The sequence below is a fragment of the Colletes latitarsis genome, chromosome 7 (genome assembly GCF_051014445.1).
Source record: "Colletes latitarsis isolate SP2378_abdomen chromosome 7, iyColLati1, whole genome shotgun sequence".
Classification (NCBI taxonomy): domain Eukaryota; kingdom Metazoa; phylum Arthropoda; class Insecta; order Hymenoptera; family Colletidae; genus Colletes; species Colletes latitarsis.
Window position 1 is genome coordinate 8476147 of NC_135140.1, and position 22857 is coordinate 8499003.

The following is a 22857-nucleotide window of genomic DNA, read 5'->3' on the forward strand; positions in this document are numbered from 1 at the left end:
GTCGCATCCGCGTCTCCGTTCTCCGTTCGCTGTCGCGGGCGTCGAACCGCGTAAATCATTTAATTTTCTTGCCGCGTAGCGACGGTTACAATGGCCCGCGTTTCGTCGACGTCCTCGAGGGAGGCCGCCCTCCGACGCGCTGATGCCTCGACATTGAGGTTTTATCGAGTTTGTCAATTCGTTCGCGCGCGCGTTTTGTTCATTTGCTGGAAAACGAGTCTTTAAACGCGCGGGATGACATGGAGCCCCACCCCACGCCGGAGGATTCGAGACGAAACAAAGCGGGACACCGCGTCGTCGTCTGATACGCGAAATCCTTCACGATGGACCAACTTTTCTCGTTTCTCCGCGAACTTGCCTGCCCCTCTCGCGGCCAATACAAATAAAGAGGCGTTTTTGATGTTAAGAAATGGCCTGTCTTTTGTACCATTTGAAAATTAAATATTTATATATACGATTTATACAATTTAACTTTTGCGTTACTTATATCTAAAGAGTTACGTGTTCTTACGATTCTTATTTCTCAATATTTACAACTTCCAGAACTATTGAAGTGGTCATTCGTAACTTCTAATAAAAATTCTAAAAGATCAACTCGACTGGATTTTTGTAAATACTGTGGTCTTCTATAGAAGAATGAATAAACACTTATGTCCATTACATTATACATTTCATCAAATATCTATCGATTTAATTTTGTTGGTATAAATAAATATACCATAACTGTCGGTAGTTCTAGCGTTAAAAAGAATGAAATTTACAATAAGGTTGGATAAATAATCTACGAAATCGATCTACGTTCGAATCCTCTGAAGCAAGATTAATTTAAAAAATTGCCTAAAAGAGAACATTTTCAAAACCGTGTTCGGAATCGAACAATTCCAGATCACGTGCCCATTGTCAGTCGTTACGATCTACGGAAACAAGCGAAGATTCGCGGAAAGCTTATCGGAGTAACGTATTAATTTTACGAAATCGCGAGTTTCTGGGTCGTTCTTGGAACGATCGTGGGACTGGGGGAACTGGAGCTTTCGAGGAACCCTGGAGGCAGCCGCGTAGAGGAGCAATCACAGGGAGGAAAGCAGCCGCGTATAGAGAGAGGACTCGTCTGCGTACCGGAGGCAGAAAATCCGAGCGATCGCGGCGGCTTCCGGGCGGCGAAGGGAACGTGGAAGGTGGGGGAGGTGGGGGGGGGGGACGAAAGAGACGAGATGGAAAAAGAGGAGAGCTCCAGAAGAAGCGGCAGACGAAATGTAAATCCACCGCGGCGGGTGCCGCGGCACGACGGGCGAACGAGGGGGAGGGGGAGGGGGTGGGGGGTTGGAACGATGCTTAAATTTCCGATATTTTAACCGGCGGCCGCAGCTTACTCGTGCAACAAGTCCTTTCTCCTCGGTTGCCTCTGAAAGCCCGGCTAAGTAATTTCGGTTACGCCATCCGGCTCGCGGCTTCCGCGCTGCCACAGACGGTTTTCCACCTCCCCTCCCCCCCGTCGACCCCCTTCAGACTTGTTCCCTTCTCCACGTTTTATCCGTTCTTTCCTTGGCTCACCCCTTACCCGTTTGTCCGTTCGCGTAACAAACTGCAAGTCCGCGAAGCCGTGCACACGGGTATCGATTTTTCTTTTCTTTTCTTTCTTGTCGCGAGCATGGAACGACACGATTCTATGGTCCATATTGTTACGCATGTTTCCCGTCTTCCTCTCCCCGCGCAATTACTGTGTGGGACGTCGCGTCGCCGCTGAGAAACGAGAAATCGGCCCAACCGTACAGAACACGGGTACATTATGCGACAAAATGATAGCGCGGTATGTAAATTTCATTGAATAATAATCGTTTTTATATTGTATATTATTTTTTAAGTAGCGTTGGGAGTAGCAAAGTAGGATTTCAATTTGGCGACGTTTTTCTTTTACATAGATTAGACTCTGTTACGTCACACTGTAAAAGAATAAAAGTTTTGCAACATGCCACTGTGCGTCGTCTTACGCTTTACAGTGCTTTTTCTCTATAAGCGAAAAGCTCGTCTACGATATAGGCGAATGTATCCCTACTGCTTATCCCCAGTGTATACGATATGGGTTCAGATTATTAGTAAGGCAACACTAGTGCAACAGCAAAAGTTTTCTATTTTTTCTCTGCTAGTTTCGTTAATTCAGATCCTATTTATGAATCTAATAAGCAATTAAAAGCTTCGCTTTGCCTGTATCGAAACAAAGGCGATGTTTACATTTGCTTATACCGAATCGGTATTTCATTTCTCTTTAACAAGAGAAGTAGAAATCGAAACTAGAATACCGATTCAATATAGGCAAACGCAAACATTGCCTGTGTTTCGATACAGGCGAATCAAAGCAAAGCAAATTTCTCTCCGTCATTTGCTTGCTGTTCTTTTCTGCGCTCGCCACCTTCAATGGTCCTCAACGAAGCACGAAGAATCTTCTTCTTCTTCTGGTTTTCTTTTACGCTGCATAGACATCTGGGTCATTAGCGACGATTAACTGCTTCTCATAATTATATCGTTAAATTTTGTGCTATAGATTTGAGTCGCTCACAAATGTCAAGGTGTCCCTTGGATGTTAAGGCTATAATAAACTTGCATTTGCTGATCGAATTCCCTGCATTCGTACAGAATGTGGTTTGTTTCCACAGGAGCTGCAGTTTAGTGGGTCTCTTTTGTCAAGGATGTAGTCGTGTGTTATTTTTGTCTAGCCACTTCTTAATCTGGACATTATAGTTTTTTCTTTATTGGTAATGAAGCTGGTGTTTACTGCCACGAAGAAGTCTTATGCAATGTTGTGTATGTTGGTTGTTCTCGTTGTTTTCCATTTTGTATTCCATTGCTCTTTCATCGAGTGCTTTATGAAAGCACGAAGAGTCGTTTCGCTTATACAGAGAAAATACCGTATCGCGTCTTTGGGGGCGACCATCGACATCAACCTCGTCGCGATCGGTCCGAACTCGTTCCCGAAACTCGAATTAACCGTCGAGAGGTGGAAGTTCGCGGTGGCAGGCAGTACTCTCGCAAAGTTCTCGTCCTTCCTTCGACCGCGTGTCCTGCGTTGGTGTTCTCGCGTCCTCTCCCTCTTTTCAACGAGCCGCGTGCACGTTCACCGATGGCAAACGAGCGAGCACGCGAGAGGGAACAGATGCAACGGCAGCTCGGTGTTTAGAGATAATTGCGATTGGTCGAGAGGCCAGGGCTCCGGAGCCGCCGCCACGCCATGTGTCTACCGAACTACTTGAAACTTTACGGGCGGCACGATGGTGGTCGATGAGAGCGCTCCTGCTAATAGCGGTCTCTGGAACACCGAGCGTCACCGACACACGGACCAACGGGCGCGTGCACGCGCGTTTCACGCCCCACGGATCGCGTCGAACGCGACCGGAAACTTGGTTTATTGGGAACCGAAAGTGTAACGAGTTCCACGGAACCCCGAGACACTGGAGTTCGAGTTCAGACGCGATTAATTTGCGAGACTTCGACCATCGGATGACGACGAAGTTTCCTTTGACGATATTCGTCATTCTTTCGATATTCGTCTCGTGTCGCATTCTTCACGGACTAAGAGTTTCGAACAGTTTTGTGAACGATTATTCCTCTTGGTCCTGATCGACTTTGACAACTGCCAGCAGTTGGGCGAATTTTATTCAAGAATAATGAATAAAAATTTCAAATTCGTTCGACAATTTTAATTTATATTTTAGCACGTTGACTGCCAGACCAAAGCTTTGATTTTGGGCGATTGTAAACTACGTAACTTAAAATTTTTCTTAGTAGTTGAAATCATAAAATAAACAGGGTAATTATAAATTTCTCTCTTCAAGTTTTTACAATTTCTATTATTTAGAAATGTATTCCCAAAGCTTGACTGTAAAAGTAAACGAAAATTACTAAATTGTAGAATACATTCGAGTACGCGACAACCTATTTTTCAAACACATTGTCAATACTTCTAAAAATATAATAAATATTTACACATTCTCGAATACTCTGTGTCTCCTTCAATCGTGGCTATTGTAAAAGCTTTCGTTCCTTAAAAATCCCGCTTTAAAATACATTCTCACTAAACTCATATTTCATAAAATTACATTTGAGTCAATCTATTGTATTTAATTTTTTTATTTTGTGCTTAAAACGCTCCTTTAAAGTTTATGGTCGCTTTAGTGGACCCCTGAAAAACTCCAATCACCTTCTAAGCTACTACCTCATCGCGTTCTAATGTTGCTCTATTTGCGAATTTTACGTATGCCAAGAATGTCGAATAAATCAGCACGATTGAACGTCCGTCGAGAATAGGATTTTTCGCAGACCCGTGACCGCGAATCAGCAAGCAGATCGGAAAATTTCGAGCGGAGAAGGATTCGTGTCAGCGGATGAATGCGTTCAGAAGTTCAGTCGCGAAATTAAGATAATTAAGATTCCTCTCGTCGCGCAAAATCTGCATGATTACGCTCCGCGGAAAGCACAGGTGGCGGAAAAATGTTTCAAGGTGGGCTGAGGTGCGAATACCATCGTTGGGGGGGCCGGCAATTTATTTCGCTAATGCAGCCGCGACGAATTCGTCCGACGTTGATGCTGAGAACAGAAAAAGACTGGAGAGTCGAAATGGAGAAAAGAACACGAAGCGCGAAATATTTCGCTACGCGGTTTAGTGGACGAACGAATTATACATGAAACTAGGTACTGTTACTTGTAAAATCTGTAATAAGAACAAGAGTTGGTAACTATGGATATTATATTGTAACATAAGTCATGTTAATAATATTAACCTTGTCGAGGAATAAACGCAACGACTTCTCACACGAACTAAATGAAATTTTACCCGAATAATGCTCAAAACTGGTGGTGGTGGTGGTTTGCGAAAATGTTGTTTAAAAATCTTCTCACTATACGAAAAAAATGAGGCGAATCATTGTTATGCATGAACCATGAGATTTGTCTGATATGTAGACTTGCATAATGCAGTAGCTCCTCCGAAGAACGTATGGTTTCAAAGATCTATCTCTTACAATTTCTCTCTGCACATTAAGAAAAAACTGACCAAATGTATTTATTACAATAATTTTTTATTCCAGTAAATTCTGCCTCGTCAGTAAAGAAAATGAAATATAGAAAAAGCAGGGTTCTCAGAATTATTCTTAGCGTTGTCTCAGGGATCATTTACAAATTGTTTCTTCTTTAAATGTAATATACTGAAAGCTTCGTGGACGTTGCAGATGATACAAATAAAGTTAATCTGCGTGCAATACTCGCCACATGGTTGATCGAAAAATACTGTTACTTTTACCTTTGTCAAGAATTTCTCCTTTGAGACGAGGTGTAGCTGCTCTTTTTTGACCGCCCACGATCTTATACTCGCGCATTATACCACTTTCTCGAAGTAGCCTATGAATGGAAGAAAACATTTTACAATCCAGAATTTTGCATGGCGGACAATGTTCTCGATATAATCAATTTGCTTGTGTTTGTCTCCGTTGTCACGATCATACAATAAAATACCCAATATTTTATTCAATGCATACAGACGAATATTATTCGTAAATATTAGGTAACGCGAAGATAAAGGTTCTTTAATCGTGTATAAATCGAAAACTAAATTTATATGAAATATATGTTTTGAATATATGAAACAGCCCTATTTACAAGCCTGACGGTAAAATAAATAATACTAAACTTTCTCTGCAGATCGGGCCAGGATTGGTCTCGCGCCGCACGACTCGGCCCCTTCGAACTTAGGCTACCCAGCGCCCTCGCGTAAAACTCCAAAAGGAGAGCTAAGCAAAGAGAATTAAACGTGGCGCGATGAATTTTTAACCACCTCCGTGTTCCCCGAGCGAGCACGAGCCGGCGGCTTCCCCGGGAATTTCGTCGCGGTCCGGCTCGCTTCTCCTCGCGTTTGCCTTCGCGATAACCCCGGGGGAGGCTGGCTCCCCACAGAATTTCCGCCCTATAAACTTCAAATCCAATCTGTGCCAGTACATCAGCCGGCCAGCAAACATAACCTTAGCAAAATATTGGCGCTGCTCGCGTGTGTATCCGTGCAGCGAACGAACCTGCGCGCGACCAGGTGGTGGTCGATCCCGGCAGGCTTCGAGCCCGTTCCTCGGGAGAACTCGAATCGCGGCTACTGGGCTTCCAATGACGCGGCTAAACACAAGGGTGTGTTGGTACATATGGTGTATCGTGAAACCCCCGTAGGCTGTTTGGTCGCGCGTATACGAGACCGGCATTATGCTAGCTTGATTGGGTAACGGCAAACGTTTGCTCTCGCCGTTACCGGCTTCGAGGGATCGGTGCATTGACCTGTTTCGCTGCCGTGCCTCCTCGATGGATCTCACCGATGATCGATCATTAATTGATCCGCGGAAAAACGATACTATTAGCTTGGCCGAGATGTTCGTACGGTTCTCAATATGTAAATATTATATTAGCTGAATTTTGTACTATAAACTTAAAGTAACATTTTAAACATATAATGGGAATTTTATGAAAACCAGTAAATCTCTTCTCGTTCCACAACTCCCTTCCCTTCGAAGCTTCGACAAAGCCATTGTATCGTCGCTAGGAGAACTTGTTAGATTTTTTATTAAAATGTAGTTCAACGCTTTTCATTAAAACGTTGACATTTTTTAATTTTTTACCCATTAATAAGCCTGGAGATTGTTATGTTTTATTTCCTATAAGGTTCGGTTTTATTATATAGAGTTTAAAAAACTTCACCGGTAGGAAATTACCACGAAATTCGAGATTAAAGTCACGTCTTTGCAAGGGCCTATTCAGAAAGCTGATGTGTAATTTTTGTTCGTTCTCATAAATATTGGAACAGATTGATTATATTCGTAACCGCAAAATATTCGATAGTGTGAAATTGGTTAATGTTCCATAATAAATTTGCATAGATTTCACTCTGCAAACAAGTATTGAGGTACTTTTGCTTTCAAGCTAATAGTTTCATCCAATAGTTCGAGAGTTACATAACATTTTGCAGTGAAATAATTTAATAAATTTTAAGGTCGCATAACTCTGGAACTATTGAACGTAGGGCAAAAGTGTCCTGATACTCTTCAGTAGAGATTACAAAGTTGCTCCGAATAGCGTAATAAAAATTATAAAATTCCATTTTTTTAAAAAGTGCAATTGCACTTCTTAGATGCACCGATGCAACTGCATTCTGTTTTAAAATGAAAGTGTATGATTGTGATAGCACAATTCGCTCTAGTTTTTCAAGCACTACAAAATAGTATTACGGTACTTGTGCCATAAACCTAATAGTTCAAGAGTTATGGCAATTTTAAGTGAAATAATTTCAACAGTATACTTTAAAGTGCTATAACTTTTAAACTATTAGGCACAGGGGATAAGTGTTCTGATACACTTTCGTAGAGATTACAATGTTGCTCCAAATAGCCTAATCAAAATGATAAAATTCCATTTTTTTAAAAAGTGCAATTGCACTTTTTAGATGCACCGATGCAACTGCATTCTTTTTTAAAATGAAACTGTATGACTGTGATAGCACAATTCACTCTAGTTTTTCAAGCTCTACAAAATAGTATTACGGTACTTATGCCATAAACCTAATAGTTCAAGAGTTAGGGCAATTTTAAGTGAAATAATTTCAATAGTATACTTTAAAGTGCTATAACTTTTAAACTATTAGGCATAGGGGATAAGTGTTCTGATACACTTTCGTAGAGATTACAATGTTGCTCCAAATAGCCTAATCAAAATGATAAAATTCCATTTTTTTAAAAAGTGCAATTGCACTTTTTAGATGCACCGATGCAATTGCATCATTTTTTAAAATGTAACTTCATGACTGCGATAGCACTGTTCTATCCAGTTTTTTAAGCTCTACAAAGTAGTATTACGGTACTTGTGTCATAAATCCAAGAATTCAGGGGTTATGGCAATTTAAAGTATATTAAATTATTTCACTTTAAATTGTCATCAATTATAACTCTTGGACTATCAGATTTGTGGGACAAATATTTTAATACTATTTTGTATGGATTAAAAGAACTATGTCGAATAGTGCAATAAAAATTGTAGAGTGCGCGGATAGAAGAATTATTAAATAATTAAAAGAAAAATCGAGTCTTGACGTCTGGTGGGAGAAGAGACTCTTACTGGTCTATACCAAGTTGTGCTACCATCTACGTTGGCTGCTTCGATCACGAGTTCGCGGTTATACAACGCGATTTTCTGTCGCTCCGAAAGCGGAGGCTGACAAAGTATCCGGCGTGACAGTTTCGAAGCGGCTCGATCGCAGATCTCTCGCGAGCGTTGCGTCGGAGGCCGTGCCGGGGGCCGCGAATCGGCGGTAAAAAACGAAAAGCCAGACGCGAGCGGTCGGGTTCACGGAGCGCGCGGAGGCGTAGACGACGAATTAGAAATGCAGAGCCACGTTCTCGCTTGTCGAGGATATTAAGCCCGAGTCCTTAGCTTGATGGATGAAACGGGACTTACGTTACTACCCGGTATCCGGCGGTGTCCGTGCCCGTGCATCATCAATAACTCTCTCTCTCTGGCTCACCTATCGCCTCCCCTTCGCTTCGACCCTCCTCGCCACGGTTGGACACGATCGCGACGCAGATCCCCAGGTGCCCTCTCGCTCGCTCCCCGTGAAAACGGGTCGGTAGGATGGTTTTAATGCGGCCGCGAGCGACGCGATGCGTGACCCGACGCGGATCGAAGGTGTAACTTTCGGTTAAAGAAGAGACGTCTGCTCTCTTCGTTAGTCTCACTTGTCATTTGTCAGGAATACGTGCCTAATGACGGCTGCCTCGTGATTATGAAATAATGGTACCTGTCGGACGATGGAGCCTCCTCTCGACTGGGAAGCCGTTAATGGCGTCGCGTAATAGTCGTCGTTAAGTCGACTCACGCCTCTATCTGTCCCCAACCGGTGTCTTCTCGCTCATTTATTGGATTCCGCGTTGCACGCGTTCCTTGCGTTACAGGATCACCCGGTGCAATAAGGGAAGCTATGTAAATTTTGTCGATACCTACTCGATGGTTCTACAATAGCGTAATGGATACAAGGTAAACATTGTTTGCAACCCCGGATTGTCGACTAATTACTTAAGGTAAAAATATCGTTAGTGATCCTTAAATCTTTACGTGTCCAAGTTGAAGAAATTGTCCAAAAATTGATCCCTTAAATCGGTTTAACAACACACTCTAGAACAAACGAAATATCGATGTGAATAATAGTCTTTTATTATACCTTTTACGACAACTAAAAGATTAATCGTATCTGGTATATTTTAAAGTTTGAAATTCCTTTTCTCACCATAGTGAAACATTTAGACAAAATTGTTTTTATTAGATTAAAATCCCTTAGGTGCTAAAGAATATCAGAATAGACTGGTTCAATTGTTTTTCGTAGAACAAATATGTTAGGTGTGCCAATAGTTTCGAATCGTTTAGTTCCATTTTTTTACAACTATAAGCGATAATATTATTATTGTTTTCATAGTATCGCGAATTCATAATCTAAATATTTACGAAACAAAAAGCGTAAAAAAGTCTTTTATTGTTTCTTTTATCCTTCGTGTTCCTATCGTTTCCAGCGCGTGGCAATAATTTCGTGACCCGCCGAGTTTTGTTCAATTAGACGAGTTCCAAGGAGAATATATTCGAAATCGAACGTGCACAAAGGAACAGAAAGGAAAAATTGAAACAAAGGACCCCCGAAGCGATTGTCCGGTGGAAACGGGCGGAGAGAGAGTCGACGCGTTCCTCTCGCGGAATGATTTGGTGAACGGGGCCGATGCACGCGGCACCGCGGTATAATTACTGGTCGTATGTATCAGACACGCAATCAAGAATGAATTATCGCGGAACCACGCCTCCTGCCAGCGCTCAACCGGGCACAACAATGCCGGCGCATCACGAGCAGCGACCCGACTGTCGATGATGTGTGTTAATAGTCCCCCGTGGCTTTCGCCCACAGTATCCAGATCCCGTGACACGATTTTTTCTCCCGGTGGCCCGCGGCCGTTCGACGCTTACCCGTTTCGCGAAATGAAAACGTCGCACGCGTCGACGACCGTCTCCTGGATCGCCTTTAGAATCTTGATTCGATGTTACGTCAAATTGGGGGAATAATCGTCGATACGGTCTGTTTGACAAGAGCGTGGACGCGATATTTCCGAAACTTTGTATCTAATGAGAGGGAGATTGTGTTAGTTTAAACACTTACGGTTTCCTTCGATACGCATTCACTCGAGTGTCTTCGATTTCAATCGTGTCAATGCGATATACAGTTGTTTTTCATATGAGTGTCTTTGTTGCTTGCGTTGTCATCCAAAAGGGCCGAAAATGAGTGTTGAAAGTGCAGAAAATATATGCACGAGTCTCGTGAATTTGTTACTAACTGGATACAATGATACAAAGACAGTAAGAATGTGGATGGCCTCCTTGATCGAGGATCAAAGAGGGCGACTACAGAAAAGGAAAAACAAAGCGATCTTCTTTGACTAAGGGGCAAATTGTTCTAGCAAGAAAAGGCACAAATATTGGTATTTTGACAATCAAACATCGCTTACAAGCAAATAATGTTGGATGTATGATTTCATTATTTGGATGTGTCAGTTTTTCTTCCGCGTTAGCTGCAATACTGATATTATCGTGGACGTAAGAATCAGGAAATGTTGTTTTCTTGCATTCATTCACGTTCAGATTTTTTTGCAAATTTCAGCATTGACAGTAAATCTGAGACTAAGCCAAAAATTGCACCTTATGCGTGAACATTGTTTTCTTAATAATTGCCTTCGTAATCTCTGATAAGCCGGAAAAAATAAGATTAATAAACTGACCGTAGTTATCTCTTCATTTCGACTGGAATCATCTCATATTATATATTCCAATATTCAAAGTAAAATATTGAATTGAATTTAAATATCACAAAAAACCAAATGTAAATTTTAAAGAAGCAACATTCCTCTACTTAATAATATCAATGTTAATAATTTCTATCAATTGCAAATACTTCCTTGCTTAAATATCGCATACGCACTGATTCCATGAAAACAAAAGACTTTTAAATACTTCTGTAAGGTAGGAAGAACTAAAATTATCTAAATAATTTCTCCGGATAACAAATTCGTTTGTAAAACCACTCATACAATTTATATTCGAATAGGACCTGACTCTAGATTTATTATGAGTCTTAGACACGAAATAATCTTATTCTTATCAATCTCTGTGTTTCTGAGTCTGGCTTACACACATACTGCGGATTGCACTTTGCTCGTAAGAGGCATGACTCGTTTCGTACACGAGTATTTGGGATGCAACAGTTTCGAAAAGAGAACTCTACGGAATTATGTGTTCGTTGCATTTTTCCAAATCAAGATGAAACTTCCTTTCGACTGGTAAATGCCTGGTCCACGGTCGACGATATTGATTTCAGTTAATTGCGGGGATTGGAGGGGGCCCAGTCGGGTCGGGGAATGAACAGGTGCGAACGTAAAAATAAAATGATATTTAATTCAGCGCGCCGGAAATGTTCTGATCGCGTGTTTTGTGCTGCCGGGCCTCGGGGCAATTAATTAATTGTTTAATTAGGTTTTCGTGTTGCCGTGTAACACGCTTAATTTGATAGTAATAATTTCATTTAATATTCATAATTTAATTTATCAACGTGGGGAGGGGAGATTTTGCGCGACCGCAACGCGATAAATTCGCTTGGCTCGAATTTTGCGTTCGAAGGTAAACTGTGGGCAAACACTGGGCTGGTATCCCGTCGATGAAATTAAAAATATTCTGAATTCTATACATCATTTACTCCGGGAACAAATCACTCAAAAATCTTATTATTTTTAATAAGTACATCATTTAGCCTCAACAAATTGCTTGGAAAATGAGATAAATGGACATAAGCTTCGTTTCAATTACGGAGATGTTTGGGTTTTTACAAATATTACGTTGCGAAAATGAAAGTTACTCGCAGTGATTTATTACGATATTCCAAGAAAAATCTATTTTCCGAAAATAAATTACCTTCTTTCTCTGTTGTCAGCGTAAATAATCGTTCATTTTAGCGATACGTACGATGGAACAATTTACTATCTCAAAGATCCTCGAGTAGTTAACACTAGAACTACCAGAAGTGGTTAAAATGATTTGTAATTTCTAATAAAAATTGTAAAAAGTATAGTAGCAAAAAATGTAAAGTAGTGGTTTTCTATAAAAGAATGAATAAATATTTATTTCTTGTCTTTTAGTATTTGTTTTAATTTCTATGGGACAAATAAATCATAATTGTCAATAGTTCTAGTGTTAAGGGTTGATCTCACTGATCGAAGCTCAATCCTGCATCAAAGCTCGTAACATCTTCGAATTAAGAATCGTGTCAGAAAGGGGAAACAATATCACTAAATGAGCTTTCCCGTCATTCCTCGCTGTCCACCCCTATATCTATGACACAACGAAACGCACCCCAAGGTGTTCTCGTAGGCTTTCGAAAGAAAAGGACCGAGGTCCGCGCTGGCGAAAATTCCATGCCACCGATTCCAGGACCTTCCACCTCGAGGTTTTTTCCCCATCATCTGGAACGCTGCCGGATGACCCCGGGTAGTCTCGACCCATAAAACCCGAAATAACTCTCGGTCCGAGCCACCCCCTCGGGCAGCCCGTTCGGACAATATCAGACAGGGGGCAGCGGTCGTGGGTCGGGAATGGGCGGGAGTCGCGGACAGGAAAGGAAGACGGAGGGTGGGACGTAATAAATTCGCAATTTCCTTATTACGGGTAATGCCCCGGTCGGCGGGTGAGCTCGCATAAATATCCCTGGTTCCGGTGATCCCGTGACTTCCGGTCAGCCGCAATGACTTACGCCAGTCGAAGGGTGGTTCGCAGGGTGGAGGGTGTAACCGGTATCCAGCCAACGAGCCGGCTAGCCAGCCACCCCCGCGCGTAGACGTGAAAAAGGGAGGAAGGGGGTGTACGTTTCGAGCTCGTTCGCAAAAGAGGGCGATGCTCGCGATGGAATTTGTCCCCGACGGTTCCGCCCTCGGATGACCGCTGATAAATTTACTAGATCCTCCTTCTATTTCTGCCGTCGTGCTTGTTACACGTTATCCCGAGTCTACTCGCGGTTCTATTCTCCTTTCCAGACTTCTACGCGCGTCTACGCCTCGAGGGAGGGGAAACGCGTCTCTAGCCAACGTGGCTGGGGACACGGTACAAAATTATTTTCATTATTTCGGTGATTCGCGATGTGTCTACTGATTTATGGTACTTAACCCCCTTGTCGTATAATGACTTTTGATTTGTCAGTTCTTGATGACAAATTTTACAATCATCTACTCGTCATCGAGTCTTATGTATTCGTGAAACAAATCTATTCTTGTGCGAACAAATTTAGACAAAATTAAATAGTATACGTTTGAAAAATTATTTGAAATTAAATCGTACGTCAGAGAGTTAATCCAGGAATATTGAATATTCGATACACATTCGAGACAATGAATTACTATTTGAATATTACTGTTTCAAAAATCAAATGGAAATAAGTTTCTTTCACTTGCAAAAATGATTTTTAACCAGTTAGCTGTGTTCGACGAGTATACTCGTTATGAAGAAATGGCAACATTTTGTGTCATGATGAGTATACTCGTAAAACGTAGTTACAATTTACTTTTTAACTACTGTAAATATTCGTGCTACGTTTTCCATTGTTGGAGGAGCCTTTTTTATAACCGATTAACTGTTTAACTAGAAAATTTCAGCTATAAACAGCTTCTTACATTTTAATTGTATAGAACATCGTTAATAAAATACCACCAATTTAAATAGAATTTGGAAAGGAACTCGATTTGTATGTCACAGTACGCTATTTAAATACTATTAATATCCAAATACATACTCGATCAGTTCGCAAAATACTTGAATAGAGTATTTGAATGATGTTTGAGTAGTAAAATATTCAAATTATATTCAACGAATATTAACCGAAGTGTTCGAACATTTGAATACAGAAAATTGTATTTCGAGTACAAAATGTCCATACGATTGTCGAGTTGAACATGCCTGCTCTACATTCATGCCATCGCGAAGGTGTGGTTCGCACTTAGAGAAAGCTACCTACCCGGATACACTAGAAACTATCCGATCGGGCTACAGGTTATGCTTGGTTTACACTCTTTGAATATAACATTTTGAATCCTACGATAGGACCTCGATAAATAAGGTTTCAATTATCCAAAATCTCAATTAATTTCAATCTCTCTTCACTAAGTTTAAGTCTGGATTTGTGTATAGTATGCACATCTTAAAATTTTTCCTAAACCATGTTAAAAACATTTTGAACGAATCGCTGGTAAAAAATAAATCAAGCTGACCAAGTTACACGGTTACGAATATTTAATAATTCGCGGACCCTCTACAAATCTATACGCGCATTCCAAGTGAAGAACCACTGTCCCGTCTCGTATCTGCGAATCTGAACGACGAAAGTTGGAAAACGCGGGGGCGAATCGCGAGAAATCTGCAACCTGGCGTTCCTTTTTCTCCGCTTCGTCAACCCCCTCATCGCCGGGCCAAACAGAGCGGAGAAACTTTTCCATATGAGAAATTGTACCGGGCCGGCTTTTGCGGAGATTTTGGCCGGTCCCTCTACCCTCCCCCCTTACATCTCGATACATCTCGAAATGCGAAGTTTAATTCGTCGAGTAGCTTTGATCCTCGCGTCGTCACGGGGAAGCAATAACCTTAATTGGTTTCTTCCGTGCGCTTTATTTTTCACGGTGCATTAAAAGTTCCCCCGGTAATCAAACATCGAGGAATCGTCGCCGGAACCCGTTGTACTATCGTCTTATCGATGATTAATTCGCTGAGTGGGTAATTTGTCGATCGAGAGCGGTGTCCGGACGTTGCCTTCGTCTCGTTCCGAAGCAGGAATACAACCAGGGACCAATATTCGCTGGCAAATAAATTGATGAAGCAATCTTACTGAATGCAATATTGTTTATGCAATATGTTCTATGTACGATCTATCTTTAAAAAGCATTTATAGAAAATTCTCTTTTGTGGGTAACGACCGTATCGAACCTATTGTAGAAGAAAGTCTTTGCGAATGTAGTAATTAATATGGTATTATTGTATGATATATACTGTTTGTGGAGACGATAGTTTCGTCACAGACGAGGTATACGAGTAGACCTTGCACCTTATGGACTTTCGTGGCTTAATCTGATTGCCATATCGATCTGAAAATTCAGAGGTGATTTTAGAGTCCTCTTCTCATGGATAGTTAGTTGAGAAACATATTTACTGAATTAGTATTGATGGGCAGAGAGCTGTAGTGTGCGTAAATACATGTAAGATGATTATGGAAAGAATTGGAAAAGTCAAGTTAGTATTATGAAACGGCAGATCGGTGCTTGAAGGATACTGCCCTTCCACTTATACAAACTAATGCATTGGCCACCTTGTATATGAGTTCTGGTGCTTCGTATAGTGAATGTATTTTATTCAAATTTATTTACGAAGTAAAGCTCATGGATACCTACTAAAAAGTATTAAACAACATTTCCGTAGAGCGTCAAACAAAATTATTAAAAATCAAAAACGGATTTTTTAAGAAAAATCGACAGGGGTTAGGTGGCGAAATTTTTCAAAGAAAATAAAAGATTTCAAATCGTTCTAAAAAAATTATATTTAGCTAGAGGGGTTAATTATAATCGTTTTTGGTGAATAAACATACCCCCGAAATCCTACTCACTTTCGAGAAAAAAATTTATTACTGAAAATATAATGTCTGACCACAACTGTCTGGTTACCCTGAAAAAAAAGAAATTTCAAATCGTTCTGGAAAAATTATTTTCGATCGCGGGGGTTAATTACAATCATTTTTGGTGAATAGACATACCCTTGAAATGTTACGCATTTTCGAGAAAAAAATTCGAATAGGTGCAGAAATTTATCGGAGAAATTAGAAAGTTACAAATCATTCTGGAAAAATTATTTTTGGTTGCGAGGGTGAATTACAATCATTTGGGGTGAGTACACATACCCCCGAAATCCTACGCACTTTTGAGAAAAAAATTCTTTATCGAAAATATAATGCGTGGCCAGAAATGTTTCTGAATATAATGTTATGTTATCAACTAATAATGGCGGTTACACTTGAAACTTCCATTGCTACGTGGGAATAATGTGTATAAGATTATTACTCGTTGAAATGATTACCTCGATTATCGAAATAATCCTCAGCCCCAATTTTCTGCAATAATCATTGTTGTAAACATTACAAATCAATTAGTAGTTCTCTTAAGAACGTAACTTAAATTATAATATTAACTCAAATTAATATCAATTTAATTCTGAAGAGGATTACAACCAACAATATATTTACGATAGACATCGATTTAAAAAAAGCAGAGAAGCCAAACATTTTGGTACATAATATGTTTCCATATATCCAATACGCTAGAAATAAAATGTTTAATACGCTAATCACGTATCTAAGCGGTTGACTGCCATTGTAGGCGTTCGATTAGTAATCATCGTATTTAACCACGACTTATGCCTATCGTAATACAGTTTATAATGTTTCCGATCGTTTCGAAACAAGTCGTATTAGCCGATTAACGCACGAACCGATCGCTTCACTTAGAACGACGCGTAACAAGTACCCCTGCAGTCGCCATAAAATTTCACCTCGAACTCGTCGTCCAAACTGCGCGTCCCCATTAAATTACCCCTCGTTGTGCTCGAAGCAGTTTCCATAAAACACGGGGCATATATTTATCCTCGGTATCTCTCCCCAAGGTACGATCGTCCCGACAATCTGTTTCGTTTATCGCAGCCCCACCCCCCTCCTGGAAGCAAAAGTCCCTTCTGGTTCTTCGTCCTCCAGCCGAGACGCGGTGCTTCCGGCATGCCTAAACATCCGGCGAAATGATTTTTCTCTTCTGTTCCGTTTTTCTTCTTTTTTTTTTTTTTGCGGAATCTCGCCCCCTTAAACCGGTCGTTCCATCCGCGTCGCGATGGGTGTCTCGGGTAGACGGAGGGCGAACGGCGAGAGGGTGAAAAAAAGAAATGGGTGTCACGCTCCAATAAAACAAGCAATATCGCGATGTCCCGGGGCCAAAGGAGGTCCCCGGGTTATCCTGCGGGGGGTCCCGACTCCCGGTGCGCGTCCCAAGGTATATTGCTCCCGGATCATCGCGCCTGCATCGCATTACGGGGATGATATCACCCTTTTCCACACGTACGAACGGACACGAGCGCGCCGACTTATATTCTTCCTCGCACAAAGCGAAATCGCCGGAACGACGCTGATACGACGAGTATGAGAAACGTGCGGCTGTCTGCGAATTTTCGCGAAGAACCGTCCCGCCGGGACGGGAGGGGGTGGAGGTAAAGGGTGACAGAGGGAATCGGTATATTGCGAGCTCAATATAATAATTCCTTTGTACCGGTTTCAGGCTGCGATCTTCCCCGCGCTTCGACGGCCGGGATTCGCGGCGGTTCGTGGAATTTTATCGAGCTTGTTAATTAATTTTTTCAATCTAAAATTAATTATTTCTACTTATCCTTCCATATTAACCCCTTGCCGTGCAACGAGGACTTTGATTCGTTACAAGTTCTTGACGTCAATTTTTCAAAATCATGAAGCCTACTTGTCATCGAGTATTTGTATTATTATGTTATGTGTTAAATTATTATGTGTTATGTATTAAGTATTATGTATTATGTTGTAGTATTATGTATTAAAATCAACACATTTTTACATTCACGAGGTATTCCTTTTCGTGGTCATTCCCTGTACGTACAAATTTGAACAAAATTAAATAGTATACGTTTGAAAAATTACATTAAATCGTACGTGAAAGGGTTAAAATCTCTTGTAAGATTTTCAATAAACGTATTGGCCAATTAATGACCTAACCTCTGTGGTCGTTGCATAGACTGATGGTACTGTATCGAAAAGATTTTTACCAATAAATCGTAGTTGAAAAACGTACGACCTTTTACATACTTGAACAAGAACGAATCGAAAAATCATTTGGAATTAAATCATACGTCAAAGAATTAAAATCGATACTACAACAAAAGTTTCGTGCGCTCCAGTGACAATAATCAACTACTGATGCAGGACTTTGTAACTGTTATCCCCGGTTAAAAAGCCAATATCGTTTCCTTCGATTATTAATCTAGATTGAAACAACCGTTGAATATTCCGTGAACAACAGAAAAATGCTCGAAGTACGCGGAAAAAGAGTTCTCGATCGTCGCATTCTCCGCCACCGAGGCGAGCGAATTTACTTCCCGCGGTAATCGACTTCCTTTGAGCGTTCTTTCCGACATCGCGCATCGCAGCGTGAACGTTTAACCAGCCTAATGAATCTTTTCAATCAGAGGTCTCCGATATTCCGCGCGGAACGCGATCCAGCCCGCGTTTCATTAAAGGACGCCCGCCTAGCGATCGATTCACGCGCGTTCCGCGGAGCGATAAATGCCCTCGACACAGAAGGACAATCGGTTCGACGTGCCGCAGCCATTGATACCTTTAGGGGGTGGATGCCAGGAAGGAAGGAAGAGAGACAGCGATGCGAGCGCAGCTACCGGGGGATAAAGGCCCGATCACGCGTGTAACGCGCGGATTATTAATCGCAGAATAATTTGACGCCCCGACGACAGAGGCGGCGATGCACCCCCTGTCGGCACCCCCTCTGGCGCCGTTCTTCATCTACGTTCAACCACCTCCGACCGCCTCCATCGGCGACGGGCCCAGTTATTGGCTTCGCAGATTTGCGCTAATGTGTCTTCCGATAGTTCATAACGCTCGATGCCTGCCGCCCGGGGTGGCTTAGCCCTCTCTGTTCCTCGTCGTTTCTCTCTTTCGCGGTTCACGGAACCGTGAACTCGTAAACCTGTGTTTCACAGAGCGGAAAACACACGCCTACGAGAGAAGAAGCTACGCGAACGGCGACCGGGTTACGAACCATTCGCGAAACTTTCGACGAGGGTGAAATTTTTTCGATCCTACCTGTTCGAGTGGAGCAGTCTCTACTTTTCTTTCGAATTAATTTCTTCGTTTGTTTGTTCAAGGAGCTGCCACGGAGCGTGAAGACGGCGACTTCGACCGAGGAGATCCTGGATTTGCACGCGAAATTGTGAGTAAAACGACGCAGTTTACAAACACTGTTACTTTTGTACTAGGGGTTTATTTTATATGACTAACAGATTATTACGAATTACTTTATCGCTTCGACAACGACTCACACTTTTCTTCTGGAGCATTCAAATATACATATATACATAGTGCATTTGTCTTAAGACAATAGATGTCACGCGATTTAAATTTAAGCAAAATTTGAAGAAAAACTGCCCAGCCTTCGTGCCATTCCACGGTGGCACGTGGTGTTTACATTTGGTTCGAACACCTGATCACGAGTCTCACGCGTGGTTGTAGGTCAAAGGTTAACGTAGATCGCGTACTACCTTAACGGTTATTCTTAACAGACACCTTTAGAGCAGATTCGCAGAGAACGATACCAGTTTACGAAATCACGAATCGACACGATTTCTCGCGGGCGGTCGAGGATGGATGCAACAAAGGGTGGCGGAAAGTGGCTGAAGTCGAGACTGTATGGGTCTTGGGATGCTCGTAAAGTCGGAAACCGCGAAGTCAGGTTCTCTTGGGAGGGTCGCGAAGCAAGCATCATCAAACGTTAACACGAGCGTAGAGGGGAGGCCGGTTGTAAGAGGAAGGCGAAAAACGAGAAATTCGCTGGCAACTCGATCCATAATCCCCGGCAGAAGCCGCGAGCGAAGGTGAGGAGCGTGGAGGCCAAGGAAACCAAGAGAGGCTAAAGGGTAAAGCAAGCGAGCCAATGTTTAATGGAGGCTTCCCGTCGTCCCCTTGCCGCTTCTTCTTCATCTTCTTTCGCCGCGTCTTCGCGGCGATGTCGGTGGCAGTCGAGGTTGCCAGCGGAGGCGGTGGACACGTCATTTATCTTTTGCCCTTCCTCCTCCCGTAGCACGTTCTCCACCTCTCGCCTCCTACCTCCGGCCACTGCTACTCTTGGTGGCGCCATCTTGGCAACTCCCACTCTTCTTTTCTCCTCCGTCGCTCTGTCTCTGGCTTTCTCGTTCTCCATCGTTCCTCCCGTATGCTCTGTCCCCTTTCGCCTCATCTCGCGCTAGAGACACCTAACGTCGACGGACTCTTTCCTTCTCTCTCCGACTACCTTCCTCCCGCTCAGACTACTCGCGTTGTTTCTCTCATTTTCCGCCTCCATTCTCTTCGTCCCGTCTCCACGGACCGCCTGGCAGACCTCCCGCCTCCGCCACCTTCGCCAAGAACCGTTTCCCCTGCGTCTTAAGCTGCGTGCCTGGAATAGTTGGCAATTATTCGACACAGCCTCCGCGATCCCCTTTTCACCGTTCCTCGCAGTACACACGGGCTACGTCTGTCTCCGTTTCCGCCTCCTCTCCGTCGCTCCTTTCCGGCGTCGACGCTGATGTCCGAAAGATAGATGGAGCGGGATCGACGAGGCGGCGGCGCGCGATGAATATTCATCGATAGCCGCCGTTCCAGTCGCATTTCGTTGGCGTCGATCGTCGCTGATATCGCACCGCGATAACGGTGTCCGTTTGCCGGCGCGCGGAATTGCTTTCCACGCTCGGCGACGGATTGCCGAACGACTCGAATACTTCGATTCTTCGACGGACTGGTTGATCCCCGTACCCGGTGCATTCTTCTGGCGTTATCGTGGCTTCACGATTTCTTTATCGTAATTTTGTCGTTTTGATTCGAGTCAAATTTTTGTAATAGGGAGAAATTAAATGATACGCGTCGATGAGAGGGAGACGTGGGTTGGCGCCATCTGTACTTCGCGCGATATCGTATAAGAAACTGCAATTAGAGTTCAATAAAATATTATAGCGAAGGATTCGTGTTATGAATGCGTATAATAAGGTACTGTTATTAGTACATTTATTTTAGAATATTACATATTTTTATATTACCTGCTTCCCGTACTTTAACGAGTCAGACTTGTGGACTGAACGATAAAAAAAAATTACTAAATAATAAAGAAAATTAGTTACGAAATTGTTATTTTGATTAGTTTTTAATTAGAAATCAAGCCAAACATAAACAGGGCACGGAAAGGGGTTAAATAATTTCAAAAAATTTGGTAGAATTCAGGCCACAGCATACAGCCATCGTTGCGTTAAAGAGGAATTAACGAAACACATATTTTTCAATAATTCTTTATCTTTGCTCTTCGCAAATACTCCTTTCGTCCAAAGGGAGCCTGATAAAAAGTAGATATAGGAATCGCGAATTTTTTGCTCGGATAGAAAATTACCTCCGTCGAAAGCACCAGTGGAATTAATTATAACAATGATGGTTATATTCGTGTCCAAAATATCGATAAATTCAGCGCGTTTCTTATATATGCGTCGCCTCGATTAGGTTTTCCTTGTCCTCAAAGGGTTAATTGGCTCGTTGAAACGAGATTTGAGTTTCCTAAACTTGAAAATCGCAGAGCCTCCGAAAACACGATCTCTTGGTTGTCAAATTTCCCAATTTGATAACGAACCTTTAGCCACCGTGAACGGGTCGAAGTTCGTTAAAATCCTGTTGAGGGGGGGGGGGGGTGACGAGCGAGAGCCGGTGCAATTATACGGCATCCTTTTTTAATCGGGCCAGGACACGAGGTTACCGTTAATTACGGACGCGCGGACACAGGACGACGCGAATTTCGAATTACCCGTGGATAGGCTTTGTTCCGCGCTTTGCCATTGTGCGGGCCGTCCCACTGTCCACCGATCCCGCCCCCGCACGCTGCCCCCGATGGCTTTAAAACCATCCGCTGCCGGTAAACGCGTCGCAAACGAACTTTTGGCCACCATTGTCGGCCGCTTCGACGCGTCGCGGGATTTTAATCGCGACTGCGTGCCCGAAATTTCCCGCCCGCGGCACCGTGAAAACGCGCCCGTCGCGCTGATCGATGGACCCGCGCCGTCGATCCGAACGCGACCGCGACATCTTTTCGGTCAACGAACACTCTTTCATCGATAGGAAGAAAAACAGAAAACTTGAAATTCTATCTACTTAAAAAGACCGTAGACCATTTTTATCCAGTATATTTTTCATAGTTAGTATTTCTTCAATGTTACTCGTATTTATTGTTTATTTTTTTATTCGATAAACGAGAAGCTCCATCAGTATACAACGTAGTAGAACATGATAATCGAAATGAAGTTACAAAGGTAATTTTAATACAAATTCGAGTTTCATATTATATAGTGTACTTGGATATTATTATTATAAATTTAATTTATAATATAAGTTAACTAAACGTACGAAGAATGTATTAATATTTAACGCAACGCGAGGACAAAATGTTGAAAGAGTTTAAATACTCAGTTTTTGAATGATGCATTAGTGCCTGAATAAAATCCAAGGTAGTAGAATAAGACTTCGCGATCAGACAAAGGATAGGAGGAAAGATAGAAAACCTGGAATTCTATCTACTTAAAAGGACCGTAGGCCATTTTTACCCAGTATATTTGTCGTAGTTAGTACTTTTTCAATGTTACTCGTATTTATTATTTACTTTTTTTATTCGATAAACGGGAAGCTCCATCAGTATACAAAGTAGTAGAACATGATAATCGAAATGAGGTTACAAAGGTAATTTTAATACAAGTTCGAGTTTCATACTATATAGTGTACTTGGATATTATTATTATAAATTTAATTTATAATATAAGTTAACTAAACGTACGAAGAATGTATTAATATTTAACGCAACGCGAGGACAAAATGTTGAAAGTGTTTAAATACTCAATTTTTGAATGATGCGTTAGTGCCTGAATAAA

At 42.1% G+C, this 22857-nt stretch overlaps 1 long non-coding RNA gene across 1 annotated transcript in view; it reads left to right on the plus strand.

The window, feature by feature from the left end:
• Positions 1–19132, plus strand: part of LOC143344052 (uncharacterized) — a 224965-nt gene extending 205833 nt beyond the window's left edge. Inside the window, exon 4 of the long non-coding RNA XR_013080049.1 lies at positions 19072–19132. This is a non-coding gene — a long non-coding RNA (uncharacterized LOC143344052). The remainder of the gene's footprint in view (positions 1–19071) is intronic.
• Positions 19133–22857: the final 3725 nt, after the last annotated feature.